Below are 16,788 nucleotides of genomic sequence, written 5' to 3'. Positions count from 1 at the left end.
CACAAACCCCTGGTTTGAGTTCCCTTTTCAGGGACTTTTTATTGGGAAGTCATGATTCATATTACAGTCAGAAATGGAATAGGGTGCTGGATGGACCACTATGCAATACTCTTCATTAGATTTCACATTTAATTGGTAATTAGCAATTACACAGATGTATACAAAATCTCTCTTTGAAGGTAAGATGGGTTACATGTTCCTGGATCTCTAATTTGCAGATGGCATTGATTAAGCCCTTGGTGATTATGGCATTCCAATTATTAGGATGATTTCAAGGAAAGAGCTAATTCCTCATCACTTTATCTCCAAAACTTCCCTAACGTCTTATGAAATTTCTCAGTTGCTTAGAATCTGAATTAAACAAAATGCATTTTCTTATATTCTAGCAACATGTAAGTATTTCAAACATTTGACATGTCCTCCAAAACAGTCAGTACAAGAAAACTGGATTTTTCAAAAGGTTTGTTTTAAATTCTCTCTCCATAAGCAAGTTTGGTTTTTGAAATTTTCGTGTTCAAGAAAAAAAAATAAAAGCAACAAAGCAGAACTCCAAGACAGGGCTTGCATTTTTATGCATCTTTAGCCAGACAAACATTTGTCCTCCCCAGAAGTGGGACAGCTATTCTGAAGAATGTAAACTTGCTGTTTTCTCAATATGCAGATAGGCTGTTGTCACAGATCCCCATAGTAATGAACAACTTCTCAATATTTAATAAGCCTGGCATTTCTGTCCCCAGGCAGAGAGCGCAGACGGTTGGTAGCCAGCTACTAACTGACCATTAAAATACAGAATCTCTCTTTAAAATGTGTTTCACAAACAGGCTGCATAACCTGCAGTGGGCAGCGAGTGCTGTCCTCGGCCAGGAGGTGGCCTGTTCTTCCACCTGAAGAGGGCTGGCAAGGAGCAAGCAGGGCTACACTTCTCAATACTCAAACAGGAGCTAAAACACAACACTGGTTAGAAACAGCTTTTTAAAAGGAAAGGAAAGTCCATCAACAGCCCTTTTCTTTGCAGTGTTGTTAGCACCAACAACAGCCAAGCAAGTGGTAATTAGGAAATCGGCCTTGGGGTTTTGTTTTTTTCTAAGTGGGAAAAAATGAAATTATTCTTTCCATTTTTTGAATCTGCTATCTCCATTTTTTTTTTCATGTTTGCTTGTACGTGGGAGTGTTTTATGCTGTCTCTGGTGTGCTGTGTGAGTGTAAATGTATTGCAACAATAATGCTCACTAATTGGACAGAGGAGCCATTATTCAGTACAATATTTGAGCATTTTAACAGTGGCTTTCCCCCTCCCCCTTTAATCCAAGGAGTAAAAACTAATGTGAATGTGATTATATGGAAATTCAGAAAATCGTTTACAATTGGATCATTTTCTGAATAATGGAAAAGCTAATGTAATAAGTTCTCCTTGCTCTTACTGAGCATTAAGAGAAGTTGTTGGGTTGTAACTGTAATTCCTTGTTAACACAAATATTCCCAGGATCACATCAAGCACACAGATGTGAAAATTCTTGAGTAGGCCCACTACAAAAACTATTGTTACCATCTCTTTATAAGACATGACTGCTTCTTATGCTCTTTCAACATCAGTAGAAATTGTGTTTTTCAGGACTGATTTTTATGAGGAAACAAGGTAATTTTTTTCTTAATCATTTCAGAATAGCTGCACACAGAATGATGAGAGGAATGATGAAGATGTAGGTGATGGGTGACTGACTTCCTAGCAGAGGATCAGCTCTAATCACCATTTTCTATCAGTACAACCCCAACCCATGTCTCTAAAATGACAACTCTATGATTTGTGGGCCACTTTCTAGAATATTAATTCTAAAACTATTTATGGTCATTTACTGCCAAGCATGGAAGGGAACAAGCCTGTTCTGTGTTGTGTCAGGAAATAAAATGAGGACCAGGAGGTAAAAATACAATGAAGCAAATTCAGGACCCTCATGAAAACTTCCAAGCAGAATTGTACAGTCGGTAAAAAGGAATGATGTTAGGTCATTTGTAGAGAAATGGATGGACCTAGAGATTGTCATACATAGTGAAGTAAGTCAGAAAGAGAAAAACAAACATTGCATATTAATGCATACATGTGCAATCTAGAAAATGGTATATAGATAATCTTATTTGAGATAAGAAATAGAGACAGAGGTCCAAAACAAATGTATGGACATCAAGGGGGGAAAAGGGAGATTGGGAATGACATATACACTATTGATAATAGGTATAAAATAGATAACTAATGAGAACCTACTGTATAGCTCAGGGAATCTTACTCAGTGTTCTATGGTGACCTAAATGGGAAGGAAATCCAAAAAAGTGGGGATATATGTACACATATAGCTGATTCACTTTGCTGTACTGCAGAAACTAATACAACATTGTAAAACAACTATACTTCAACAAAAATTAATTTAAAAAAGAACTGTGCAGTCATGGAATGAACAAGGTAACTTACAAAGTAGGGATCGTCAAAGAAAGGGTGAATGAGCGTCTATTATGGACACTACTAGCAATGTTTTAAGAAAAAAACATTAGGGTATTTTTTAAAACCTCATGTGAAATCCCAAAATATACTACAAGTGAAATAGCTCTGTAGTTTCAGAAACAGCTCTGCAGTAGAAGACACAGGACTCCTTTCAGTTTTAACCCCCAAAGCTCTTTAGGCAACTCCACAAGGCTCCAAGGAACAGAGTTTTAAAAACACTGCTGTAGAAAATATTCCTCAGCTATGTGGAAGATCATACTAACCCAGCAATTTTCAAATTTTCTATACTGGGAACCACAGGGCAATGATAATTAACCTATAGAACTTGAACCCATGTGCATACCCAGATTCAAATATTCCCCCAAAAAACATCATGAGGAAGTAAAGCAACACAAAATTCGCAGGCAAGTGTTAAGAGTTCAAGCAGGTCTCAGAGAGCTGGTTTTAACCTGGCCCACCTCACCCACTCAAGAAACCTCACAGAAGACAAGAGAGTTAGAAATATTACTGAGGTAGCCTTGAATCTACTCTAATTTGCCAAAATAATACATTGAAAAATATTCACAACTTTGAGTACCTTACCAATAGTGATCAATTCTTTGGGTCACACCTCACCACTGACCACAGCACACTGGGGATAATCATGGGCTTAAGATCCTTGATGACAAATGAATTGACACACATAGCCAGACTAAAGCCCCAGAGCTGATTCTACATGCTAGCTAACACTGAAAAAAAGTGAACATTTGGGACTTCCTTGCTGGTCCAGTGGTTGAGAATCTGTCTGCCAAGGCAGGGGACACCAGTTTGATCCTTGGTCCAGGAGGATCCTTACTGCTGTAGGGCAACTAAGCCCTTATACCGTGACTACTGAGCCCTCATACTCTAGAGCCCGTGGTCCACAACAAGAGAAGCCACCACAATAAGAAGCTTTAGCACCGTAACTAGAGAGTAGCCCCCACTCACTGCAACTAGAGAAAGCTCGAGCACAGCAACAAAGATCCAGCACAACCAAAAACATAAATAATTTTTCTTAAAAAGGTGAACACTTCTATGAAATACTGCAACCACTTTAAAATCTCCAAATGCTGAAGATTTTATGTATAAAAGCACAGTGGTCAGTTTCTCCCTATGCAGTCAGAGGTTGGGGCATTATACAAATATCAGCCTGAGGAAAATTTTACTGCTTCTACTCCTTTGAAATTCTTGCAAAGTACTCAAAGCTTAGATCTATCTAGATGGTGTAATTTAAAACAATGGTGTATTTTTTTGAGTGAAGAATTTTTCTGAGTCTTTATGAGGTACCAGATGTGGTTCTGAATTTTTCACATACATTAACTCTCTGAGGTTTCACAAGAACCCCACAGATGGCTACTATTGTTACTTCCTTTTTATAGATGTGGAAACTGAGGCTTAGAGGAGGCATCTGAAGTAGCCTAGCAGACTCTACACAATAGTTAAGTTGCAGAGATGGGATTTGAACCCAAGTAAATCTGACCCTAAAGTCCACAAGCTTAATTTCTACACTATACAAGAAGCCTGAAAATTTCTACTGTCCATGAGGAGACTGAAGCAGCAGTTGACCAAAGAGCTAATTCTCAAATTGTTACATGAGCTCCTCATCTCTCATCTATGCTGTTACTGAGCAACAAAAGAAAAAGAAATAAAGAGCAGAGGTGACACAGTATTGTAAATATCTTTCAATTAAAAATAAATTAAAAAAAAAAAAGAACAGAGGTGAGGAATTGGAACAAGGGTGTGGCTAAGCTACTTTTCCTGCAAAGGGCAAAAAAAAAAAAAAATGCCAAGAATTCAGATTAACTCACTCAAAGGTCAAAAGAGAATTTTTTCCCTTTTGTGGCAGGTTAGTTGCCACTCCTGGGCAGCTAACATAGGACTCCAGGGGGTGCTGACTCTCTGCTGCACTCAATGCAGGACTGAGAAGCCTCTTGGGGGACTAGCCCTGAGCAGGCCACAGGAGACCTGTGGCTCTGCCCTGTGACCACCACAGCAGTGACACTACTGACAAATACCTAGAGAGTTCATTAGAACTGCAAAGCCCCCTAGCCGTCACAGAACTGGATCCTCAAAACCGAACTGTGAGGTGTCACCTTGTTTACAGATAAAGAAATTGAGAAACAGTACAGTAAGTCTCCTACATATAAACTTTCAGGTTGGTAACTTTCCAAGGGGCAAACATGCATTTGCATGTCCACTAATGCCACCCATGAGTGAAACTGCAGCTTACCCTCTGTCTCCTAATGCTGATGATCCTTCAGTTCTACCATCTTCCACCTCCTCTCCCTCCTCCAGTCGGTAACTCTTCTTGTCTGTTCACTCAGTGCCAGATTTCATACTATATACTATTGTATTTTTCAAAGTATGTAAAATACAAGATTAAAAATGTTTTATTTTTGTTTGCTTTTTATGTATTATTTGTGTGAAAAGTATTATAAAACTTATTACTGTGTATCCAGTTGTGTTAGTTGGGTACCTAGGGAGAAAAGGAAAGATATTTCCATCTGAATGCAGAGTTCCAAAGAATAGCAAGGAGAGATAAGAAAGTCTTCCTCAGCAATCAGTGCAAAGAAATAGAGGAAAACAACAGATTGGGAAAGACTAGAGATCTCTTCAAGGAAATTAGAGATACCAAGGGAACATTTCATGCAAAGATAGGCTCGATAAAGGACAGAAATTGTATGGACCTAACAGAAGCAGAAGATATTAAGAAGAGGTGGCAAGAATACACAGAAGAACTGTACAAAAAAGATCTTCACGACCCAGATAATCACGATGGTGTGATCACTCACCTAGAGCCAGACATCCTAGAATGTGAAGTCAAGTGGGCCTTAGAAAGCATCACTGCGAACAAAGCTAGTGGAGGTGATGGAATGCCAGTTGAGCTATTTCAAATCCTCAAAGGTGATGCTGTGAAAGTGCTGCACTCGATATGCCAGCAAATTTGGAAAACTCAGCAGTGGCCACAGGACTGGAAGAGGTCAGTCTTTGTTCCAATCCCAAAGAAAGGCAATGCCAAAGAATGCTCAAACTACCACACAATTGCACTCATCTCACATGCTAGTAAAGTAATGCTCAAAATTCTCCAAGCCAGGCTTCAGCAATACGTGAACCGTGAACTTTCAGATGTTCAAGCTGGTTTTAGAAAAGGCAGAGGAACCAGAGATCAAATTGCCAATATCCGCTGGATCATCAAAAAAGCAAGAGAGTTCCATAAAAACATCTGTTTCTGCTTTATTGACTATGCCAAAGCCTTTGACTGTGTGGATCACAATAAACTGTGGAAAATTCTGAAAGAGATGGGAATACCAGACCATCTGACCTGTCTCTTGAGAAACCTGTATGCAGGTCAGTAAGTAACAGTTAGAACTGGACATGGAACAACAGACTGGTTCCAAATAGGAAAAGGAGTACGTCAAGGCTGTATATTGTCACCCTGCTTATTTAACTTATATGCAGAGTACATCATGAGAAACGCTGGGCTGGAAGAAACACAAGCTGGAATCAAGATTGCCGGGAGGAATATCAATAACCTCAGATATGCGGATGACACCACCCTTATGGCAGAGAGTAAAGAAGAACTAAAGAGCCCCTTGATGAAGGTGAAAGAGGAGAGTGAAAAAGTTGGCTTAAAGCTCAACGTTCAGAAAACTAAGATCATGGCATCTGGTCCCATCACTTCATGGGAAATAGATGGGGAAATAGATGGGGAAACAGTGGAAACAGTGTCAGACTTTATTTTTTTGGGCTCCAAAATCACTGCTGATGGTGATTGCAGCCATGAAATTAAAAGACGCTTACTCCTTGGAAGGAAGGTTATGGCCAACCTAGATAGCATATTTAAAAGCAGAGACATTACTTTGCCAACAAAAGTATGTCTACTCAAGGCTATGGTTTTTCCAGTGGTCATGTATGGATGTGAGAGTTGGACGGTGAAGAAAGCTGAGCGCCGAAGAATTGATGCTTTTGAACTGTGGTGTTGGAGAAGACTCTTGAGAGTCCCTTGGACTGCAAGGAGATCCAATCAATCCATCCTAAAAGAGGTCAATCCTGGGTGTTCATTGGAAGGTCTGATGTTGAAGCTGAAACTCCAATACTTTGGCCACCTCATGCGAAGGGTTGCCTCATTGGAAAAGACTCTGATGCTGGGTAGGATTGGGGGCGGGAGGAGAAGGGGACGACAGAGGATGAGATGGTTGGATGGCATCACCGACTCGATGGACATGGGTTTGGGTAGACTCTGGGAGTTGGTGATGGACAGAGAGGCCTGGCGTGCTGCAATTCATGGGGTCGCAAAGAGTCGGACACGACTGAGCGACTGAACTGAACTGAACTGAGGCTATCTCTGTTGGACTAAGAAACTGGACTTGGGAACATGCTCTCCGAATGGAACTCGTTTGTATGTAGGGGACTTACCACACCTGAATCTTGCAGAGGTGAAGCACAGATCTTCTGATGTCAGAGTACCTCCTTCTTATCACATCTCTTGGTACAGACATTACTCACTTGCTAGACAAGTAGCAAAACCTCAGTATAGGTGGGCAGCCTGTGACCTGGGTTCACAGCCTGGTTCCATCATTTTTCAGTTGCTAGATAACCCTTGGCAGGTTACTTAACCTCTCTAACCCTGTTGTCCAAGCTGTAAAATGGGAATCATAATAGTACATGTCTCAGAGAGTTTTTGTTAATTGTTAGATAATTGAAATTAAATGACAGTGTATATCAAGAGTAAAGCAAAGTGGGGCTATATGGGAAAATAACTAAAAATATAGTGGATATAAATATTTATGATTGATTCACTTTGCTGCACACCTGAAGCTAACATAACATTGTAAATCAACTATACTCCAATAAAAAAATTTTTAAAAAGATAGTGAACACATATCCATTGTCCTGAAAGATGTCTTCTTGACTTGTAATCACTCTCTCTTAGATGTCTCCCTCTTCCAAGCAAATACCATTCTGATTCATGTCACTGTAATTGAGCTTGTATATCCTAGAGCTTTAGATAGATAGAATCATATAGTATGCACTCTTTTGTCTGGCTTCTTTCACTTGACATAATCATTCTGAGAGTCATATATGTTGTTGCTTATATAGAAAATTCATTTCTTTTTATTGCTGAATAGTACGCCATTACATGGGTATATCACTATTTGTTGATGGCTTATTGATGGCCATTTGCATTGTTTCCAGGTTTTGGCTGCAATAAGCAAAACTGCTATGAACATTTGTGTATATACCTTTGTATGTGTGTTAGTCACTTAGTCATGTCCGACTCTTTGCAACCCTAAGGACTGTAGCCCACCACGCTCCTCTGTCCAGGGAATTCTCCAGGCAAGAACACTGGAATGGGTATCCATTTCCTTCTCTAGGGGATCTTCCTGACCCAGGGATTGAACCTGGGGCTCCTGCACTGCAAGCAGATTTCTTACCATCTGAGCTATAGGGAAGTCCCTATACCTTTGTATGGATATTTCCTTCCCTCTTGGCTGGAAACAACTTTGAGTGGAGTGGCTGAATCACATGGTAAGTGTATGTTTAACTTTATCAGCATGAGAGTTCCAGTTTCTCCACAGTTCTATCAACACTTATTATGTTCAGTCTTCAAGCCATTCTAATGGATGTCTCATTGTGATTTTAATTAGCATTCCTCTAATGCCTATAGATATAGAGCCTCTCTTCATATGTTCATTTGCCATCTGTGTATCTTCTCTTGTGAAGAGTCTGTTGAAATGTCCTGCTTGTGTTTTAAAAAATTGGGTTGTTTTCTTACCATTGATTTTTGAAAGTTCTTTATTTATTCTGGATAGAAGTCCTTCATCAAATATATCTTTACAAATTAAAGAGTAAAGTAGAATGACTAGTAATAGTAAGCATTCATCAAATGTTAGTGTTTACTATTAATTATTCACTCATTTAAGAAACCTGAATCATATATTGCTATTCTCCTCCAGGCCTGTATGCTTGGGCCTGATGATATGTGACAAACCCCGCCCAAAGGCTACTTACAGTCCTTGAGAAACCAACATGAGGAGAGGTTTATAAAGCAAGGGGAGGGGGGAATAAAATGATACCGATAGTTGTAATATCATACAGGTACATAAAATGGCATTTTATCTAGAGCAGCTAGCCAAGATGCTCTAAGAGAGTTTATGAAGCAAAATCTTTAATTCTAAGAACAATGCCACAAATTGAAACACAGTTTCAAGTTAAATATCGATGTCACAATACTTTATAAAAACAAACAACAACAAGCTCCTAAGACTTAGACCTGAAGATTCTTAGTTCAAATCCCAATTCTATAACCTACTAACCTTATGACTTTAAGAAAATCATTTAACTTCTCCGAACCACAATCGACTCATCTCTAAAACTGAGACAGGACCGTCCCTGGTGGTTCAGTGGTTGAGAATCCATCTTCCAATTAGGGTACGTAAGTTTGATCTCTGGTCTGGAAAGATTCCACTTGCCTCAAAGCAACTGAGCCCACACACCAGAACTACTGAGCCTGCCCTCTATAGCCCACAAGTGGAAACCACTGAGCCTGCATGCTGCAACTACTGAAACTCGTGCACCTAGAGCCCACGTTCTACAACAGGAGAAGCCACAGCAATGAGAAGCCCACACACCGCAACTAGAGTAGCTCCTATACATTGCAACTAAAGAAAGCTTGCATGCAGCAATGAAGATACAGCACAGCCATAAATTAAAAAAAATAAATGTATAAAACTGAGATAAAATAATAATACACTTCACAAGTTAGGCAGATGGAATGACGTACATGAAAGTGCTTTGTAAATTTGCAAATGTCATTATAATTATTACTAATTACAGGGGGGGTGGATAAAGAAGTAGAGATAAAGGAGGACTGAAGGAGAAACACTTGAGCATTTGCTGAGGGGCCTGGGCAGCCACAACCAGCAGGGGTCCTGCCATGCTCCCATGGTCTCAGGTGTGCGCAAGGATGATGTCTGTTATTAAAAACAGCAGACAGGGATTTACTCCAAAATTTAAATATGCACAACCAGCTCCCTTCCATGTAGTCAGCTTTCTTCTTATTCACAGGCTCTATGGACTCTTCTGAGATTCAGGCATCTTTACTTGGGGAAACCACATTGCCCCTCTGTGAATGTGTGTAACTGGAGGCCACATTGTGCCTCCATCCTGGGAAGCTTTTTGTCCCCTGGGGCTCACTCCCTAGTCACAAAAAATGCCACTACCAGACACAGGCACACAGGTGGGCAGCCCATCCCAAGCTATCTGAAGAAATGTTTCTGTTCACCATGATCCCTCTGGAGGCTCTGCCAAGCAATACTGATTAGAGCCCCAAGAGGGGTACTCTGAGGTTGCTAAATGGACAGACAGTGAACCTGGGGAAAGAATTGACATCATAAAAGAGCCTGGGGACTGAGAGAATGATGAACAGAGCAAGATGGCTGGGTGGAAAGTAAAGGTCATATGTGCCAGACTGGGACTTTAGACTTTCTTACAGAGAGGGTATAAAGGTAATTCAATCAACTCAATGAAAATCAGTGGTAAAAGCTGTTTCTAAAATTTTATGAGGCTATGAATTCACAAATTTTTTTTTCCAAAGAAGCAAAACATTCTCTTAAGCAATATACAGAAGTAGAAGGCTGAGGCTAACAGTGGTAAAGAGTACAGGCTTTGGGGACTTCCTGGTGGTCCAGTGGCTAAGACTTAGAGCTCCCAATGCAGGGGGCTTGGGTTGGATCCCTGCTTAGGGAACTAGATCCCACATGAAACAACTAAGACCTGATGCAGCCAAATAAATATTTAAAAGAAGTAAAAGAGTACAGACTTTGTAATCAAACAAAATTCCAGTGCTTTCATTTACTCACCATGTGGACTTGGGAAAGTTATTCATTGCTCACAGCCTCAGTTTACTCACCTGCAAAAATGGCTAGTATTTACTAGGGTTTGATCAAACTAAAATGAACTTAATTATGTAAAGCACTTACCAAAGTTCCTGGCACATAGTGAGTGCTATGAATTGGAATTACTAAGGATGAATTAAAGCAGTATGAAAAAAATGATGATGTTTACCAACACACTGACTAGCATCAACTGACATGAATTTGCTTCCCCAGTGCAATTTTTATCTTCCCAGCATACAGAGTGTAAACTACAGACTTCTAGAAATAAATTCCATCTAGTCTATTAGAAAATATATATAATAAACATCAAAGTGAGGAGAAGAAATTCAGATCGAGTTGGTTCAAACATTTTGGTGTTGTGTAAGCACCACTAAGTATTTTTACATCATTTTATGGGGGGGAAGGAATCATCATTTCTGTAAGCAAACTAAAGTTCTCACTTGCCACTGGAAAACACACTCAGTCACAAAAGTTAAGAAGCTAAAGAAAGCACTGATTTTCAAGCCCTTTAATACTTAATCTGGTTCTACACATAACACAGACAGATGGAAAGTGTAAAATAGGGTTTCAATGTATAATTTATGATCTCACCTAGGAGATGTGATTCTGTTACTGAAACACAGGTCCATGTGCCTGATGCACAGCAAGACCAAACAATACCAAACGTTGGAGTTTGGGGCAGAGAAAGGTTTATTGAAGGCCGTGCAAGTAGATGGGTGTCTCATGCCTTAAAACCCCCAAATTCCTCAAAAGCTTTCAGGAAAGCCCTTTTCTAGGAAAGGTGAGGAAGGATTGTAGTTAGTTTCTGCAAATTTCTTGGTATCAGAACCTTTGTGCTTGAGGTCAGGTTGTGGTCTGGCAATGACGTTCCCGTAAATCTCCACTAAACAAAAGTTACTCTCCATTCTGATGAGAAAGGACAAGGTTCCAAGGCACAACTTTCACCCTCCAAGGTCCAGTTCTGGCTAAAAGGAGGTAGATCTCAGCTGGAGACTTCCTCAGGACAAGATCTCCAGACTCTGCCTAGCCATCACTGCTGAGGAAGCCAGGAGCCCAACCCTACTGGGCCTCAGGCTCCTCAGGCCACACGTATGGCGGGGGCCAGTCCAGCAGACTGATCCTATGTAGACGGCAGCTGCCATTAGGTCTGAGAGACAGGGATGAGGGAGAGGTTCACCAAGACCTCAAGGTCTGGGCCAGGCCAGTGGGTGGCCCCCGCGAGGGCTCTGGAGCCCTGCAGGACACAGCCTCCAGACTTTTCCCTGGGGCCCCCCAGCTCACCCACTCACCCAGGGCCGAGTGACCCAGGGCAGGGTGAGCTAGAGGGCCTTGCGGAGGAGGCTGGGATCTGCCTCTTACCTCACTCTCCGCGTGACAGCCACCACTCCACCAACCGTTGGTTGAATCCCCCACTAACGGTCGCTCATTGTCAGTTGGTCGCTTGGGGGCGGGGCCTACTGCAGCACCGACCAATGGCTGAGCAGGACTACTAACGAGGTAACCACTCACTGCCTGGTAACAGGGTGGGTGTTTTAACGGCCCACAGCAACTGATGGTTGCTAAGGGCTGTGCTCAGTGGCACTCTATTACAATTAGACTAAGGGATTCCATTCAAAAGCCATAATCCACAGAGTATAATCAAGGCCCAGCAGCCAGGGTTCACCCCATAAGGAGAGCGTTAAGAGAGCATTGAGCTATTAATGATATTAGGAACGAAATACCTGCTCAGGGAAGAAGTCCTTTTGAGAAGAAAAGAAGCCATTTTCTGACAGACTTGGGCAGGTGACCATGGCTGAAAACAACACTACCCATGTCTTCTGGGCTATTTATCTTTATTGGCACCATTTTTACAGGCAAATCAAGTATCTGTTCCCAAGAGAACCCCCACTATTAAAACTTTCAGAAATCTCCCTGCTACGATCACAATCACTACACACACACGTACACACAAATGCAGCTGTGGGACTCTCCTTCATTAATGTGACCTTTTACTGCTCTGTCTAACCCTACATGGGGCTCTGGTGACAACTTGGGCTGACTTTTTCTGGAGAACCTAGTTCTTCACTCCTAAGTCGGAAGCATGTCCCCTTACGCTGCTCCATTCAGTGATCAGAAAATCCATGAGACAACCTTCTCCCTCAGAACAAAAGGGCTTCTAGGATGTTTCACAGGCTCTTCTCTATGGGTTTGAAATTATACACAGCAGTGCCAAAGGTAAGGCATTTCTAGAGGTTTCTTTCTCTTTTTATTCCAGTTCTGGGTGTTTTTTAATTTTTTTTATTCCCGCTCCCTCTCCCTCTTGTGGTATCTATTTGTGGCCTACAGCAATCACTTTAGACTTTTTAGACACGTCTGGGTAGAGATAGATGACACAAGTGATCTACTTATCTTCCTTTCCCATCACCAATAAAAGTGACAGCCCGCCTAATTAGGCCTAATAAAGCAGCCGCAGAAAGAGTGGCGCCACGGCGATCTGAAGAGAGATGGCGCTGACCCGGAGATTCAGGTGCTGCCTTAAGGCGTTGCTGCTATTACTTTATCTCCAGTACATTACAGCTCGGCTCATGCCATATTCAAATGCAAGTAGCATGTTTTTCTCCTCGATTCTTAGATCAAGAACAAAAAAAAAAAAAAAAGAACCCCATCTAATCAAAAAAGGCACTGACAATTTTTCAGCCCCACATTAAAAGCAAAGAGTCATTCAGAACAGTGCACTCCATATTCTATTTTATAATATCACTTTAAGCTATTGCTTTGAATCTCAGACATTTCTTTGTTAAGAAGGAAAATCAAAAATTCATCAGAAGAAGTTCTTTCTTCTCCCTTCTCTCTCTCTTTTTTTCTTCCAGGGCTAGCATGGGGTTTGGAGCTGGAACCAACATTTGTAGAAGTTAGGAGTCCTTAAGCAATTATTGGCGGTGAGAGTTTGACACGAGGGAGAGTTGTCAACAACTGACTTTAAACAAAGTGGAAGGAAAGAGAAGTAAATGGTGCTCTCAGCAAAATTAATACACAGGCCTGCAAATTAATGATGTCATTTATTTTTTTAAAGAAGGGGAAAAAAATCTGAACTTTGCATGAAACAGCATTTTAAGTACATCTTTGCAAAAATTATCAGATTGTCAAAGGGCATCAAAGTGAATTGAGTCTGCAACTATTCATAATATTTCCACATATGCTAAATGCAAAATTTATCTTACTTTATTCTCCTATTCTGTAGCAATTATTTAAAGCTATTAGAAAGGAGAAAGAGTCCTTGATCTGAAGTGCCAGTGCTTGTTCTATAGCATTTATAATAAGAAATATAACCCCCATCTCCCCCATATAAGCAAGCATGTATGCATGCACACACACTCTCTCACACACACAAATACACATTCTCCACTACTTACTATTGGCCAAATGCTACTTGCCCTGAGCATTCTATCTTACTTTACATCCATGGTTTTGACTGGTACACGTATCCAAGTAAGTTCCCCCAATCTCTACGTCCAACTATTAGTTCTGACCTTCTTCTTCTGTATCCAAAATGACACCCATCATCTTCTTAGCCTTGGCCAATGTGAACCCTCTTCAAACATTGCTCCTCTCCTACGTTCCCCACCACCAATGGTAGTTACAGCTCGCCTGCTGATAAGCTGTGGTTCATGGCAAGTTCTCTCTCTTTGTTGTGCTTGCCAAGATGGGGATGCCATGTGTAACAGTCATGGCCATCATCCAAGGATGGCCTGCCAAGTGTTATGCACAATGATATATGTTGCATACAGTAGTTAATTACCCTGAAAATTCTGTGAAATAGGCATATTTTGTCCACATGTGCTAACGGGTGAAGGAACTTTCAGAAGTAATGTAATTTGTGCAAGGCTGCTCAGCCAATAATTTTCAGAACTGGAACTGGTACCTGCTGACTATTAGGATAGATCAGTTAAAATGGGATGAGGGGGAGGGGCTTTAGAATTAGTGGCCAAGTTGTTTCACTTCATCATGAGCATTCTCACAATTTATGCAGCCTAATCACTTCTCCTAAACAGTGGGGTGGGCCTTTAGCTGAGTTTCTCGTCCCTACTATCCCTCCAAATGTATCGCATTATAAGAGCAATCCCCATTTCTTCACACATAGAATCTCTGGCTCTTCCCCATATCAGCTAGGTAATGCTGGGAGACCCATTTACCTTCCCTGAGGACCAGTTTCTTGTTCTATAAACAGGGATGTATGACATTGCCTTGTAGGCTCTGGTCAGGATCAGAGAGGCTTCATGGAGAGAGCCTAGCACAACTGCCACTAACCAGAAAGCTCAATTAAGAGCAATTGCTATTGTTATTGTCATTCCTTTCTGTCATTCATACCAGACAACTCCTTGAAAGCACAGCTGATGAGGTCTGCTAGGAGGTCAACTGTCAAAGGAGGGTAAGATCAGGCTTAGAATTTCATAGACCTAACTGGATTGGTGAGTTTGCCACTTATTATCTTGTGATGTTGGGAAAATCACTTACCTTTCTAGCCCTCAGCTTTAGCAATGATAAAAATTGGGTATGATAACACTATATGAGCACTTAAGAGTTGGTGAGCACTTCCCTGGTGGTCCAGGGGTTAAGAATACAGCTGCCAATCCAGGCAACATGGGTTCAATCTCTGGCCCGGGAAGATTTCACATGCAGGACAACCTAGCCCATGTGCCACAACTACTGAGCCTGCGCACTAGAGCCCATGGGCAGCAACTACTGAGCTTACATGCCCTAGAGCCCATGCCCACAACAAAGAGTAGTCCCTGCTTGCCACAACTAGAGAAAGCCCATGCACAGCATGGCCCTAGCATGAAGCCCTAGCACAGCCAAATTAATTAATTAATAAAAAATTTAAAAAAGAATATGAGAGAATTAAAATTTCTAAAAAAGAATTGGTAAAAGTTCTAAATGTGATAACACAGAGAGAACCCCTAGTACTGCATATGACAAGCAGATCCTCTCATTAACCAGAAAGAAAAGAAGGAGCTACTATAATACTGCCTGCATTTCATGCCAGGCATGTGCTAAGTGGTTTCATATATATTCTTTGCTCTAACCCCCTCACCCCCACAGCATTCCTATTAGGTCACACCCTGAATCTCTATTTTATAGATGAGACAAGTGAGGTTTTTCCAGTTGTCATGTATGGATGTGAGAGTTGGACCATAAAGAAAGCTGAGCACCAAAGAATTGATGCTTTTGAACTGTGGTGTTGGAGAAGACTCTTGAGAGTCCCTTGGACTGCAAGGAGATCAAGCCAGTCAATCCTAAAGGAAATCAGTCCTGAATATTCATTGGAAGGAATGATGCTGCAGCTGAAGTTCCAATACTTAGGCCACCTGATGCGAAGAACTGACTCACTGGAAAAGACCCTGTTGCTAGGAAAGACTGAAGGCAGGAGAAGGGGATGACAGAGGACGAGATGGTTGAATGGCATCACCATCTCGATGGACATGAGTTTGAGCAAGGTCTGGGAGTTGGTGATGGACAGGGAAGCCTGGCCTGCTGCAGTCCATGGGGTCGCAAAGAGTCGGACATGACTGAGTGACTGAACTGAACTGAGGCTTAGGGAGACCGTGCAATTACACAGCTAGAAAGTAGCTGGGCTGGTATTTTAACCAAAGCAGCTTCCCTCCGGAAATAGTGCTCCAAATGGGCTTAGATAATTACAGAGCCCCTTTCCTCCCTCTATGAAGACATCACTGACTAACAGCTCCACTCCCCCCAATCCCGCCCCACAGACTCAGCACACAAACACACTATTGCTAAACTCGGTCATACCAGGAAACCTTTCAAGCATACACCTACTGTTGGCACCTACAAGTGTGCCCATATTTCTATTACTTGCATTGCTATGCATCCTTCTCTTTTGTCATCCATTCTCTTTATATTTTCTCAAGAACCATGATCATATTTTTTATTTCCCTTACCTCTCACTGGAGTTCAAAGACAATCAGAAAGCATTAGTAAAGGTTGTTGATGGAGCAAATGTGGTCACAGGGTTGGTACCATCACAAGAAGGATGATTCATATATGCCAAGGGCTCTTCCTCATTTTAAAGATAGAACACTTAGCTGCCATGTCCCATCATTTCCACATAAACTCCAGACCATGTCATATTGAACAGAACAGAAGCTGGACTTCCTTTGTGGTTACAAGAAGTCCTAAACGGATGAACGCTAGGTCATAATGTTACCATTAATTATTTTTTACTGTCTCTTTTTTTGGCCACCTACTCCCTGCTATTGATTCAGCATCTTTTCAATATCTCAGGGACTCAAACGTCAAATGATTCCTTCCCAGATATATTTCTAACCTCCACACCCAAGTTTTTAAACACATACGCTGTACAAGGCAGAGAAGGTAATGGCA

At 41.3% G+C, this 16,788-nt stretch overlaps 1 protein-coding gene across 10 annotated transcripts in view; it reads right to left on the bottom strand.

Annotated features, from left to right (window-relative positions):
- Positions 1 to 11,820, bottom strand: part of LOC145512889 (uncharacterized) — a 324,797-nt gene extending 312,977 nt beyond the window's left edge. For 5 of the 10 annotated variants that reach the window (XR_014058904.1, XR_014058905.1, XR_014058902.1 and 2 more), the window contains exons 1-2: positions 11,770 to 11,820; positions 10,375 to 10,424 (exon numbers count right to left, since the gene is read on the bottom strand). The gene's annotated coding sequence lies outside the window, so the exon portion shown is untranslated. Of the gene's footprint in view, positions 1 to 10,374; positions 10,425 to 11,001 lie in introns of all 10 variants that reach the window. The other 5 variants (XR_014058907.1, XR_014058899.1, XR_014058900.1 and 2 more) reach the window with 2 other exon arrangements.
- Between the last annotated feature and the right edge of the window lie 4,968 nt (positions 11,821 to 16,788).

Source organism: Giraffa tippelskirchi, chromosome 7, assembly GCF_054371585.1.
Source record: "Giraffa tippelskirchi isolate mGirTip1 chromosome 7, T2T-mGirTip1v1.2.pri, whole genome shotgun sequence".
NCBI lineage: Eukaryota > Metazoa > Chordata > Mammalia > Artiodactyla > Giraffidae > Giraffa > Giraffa tippelskirchi.
The sequence above is the reverse complement of the archived record's forward strand: the minus strand, read 5'-3'. Positions and strand labels throughout refer to the sequence as shown.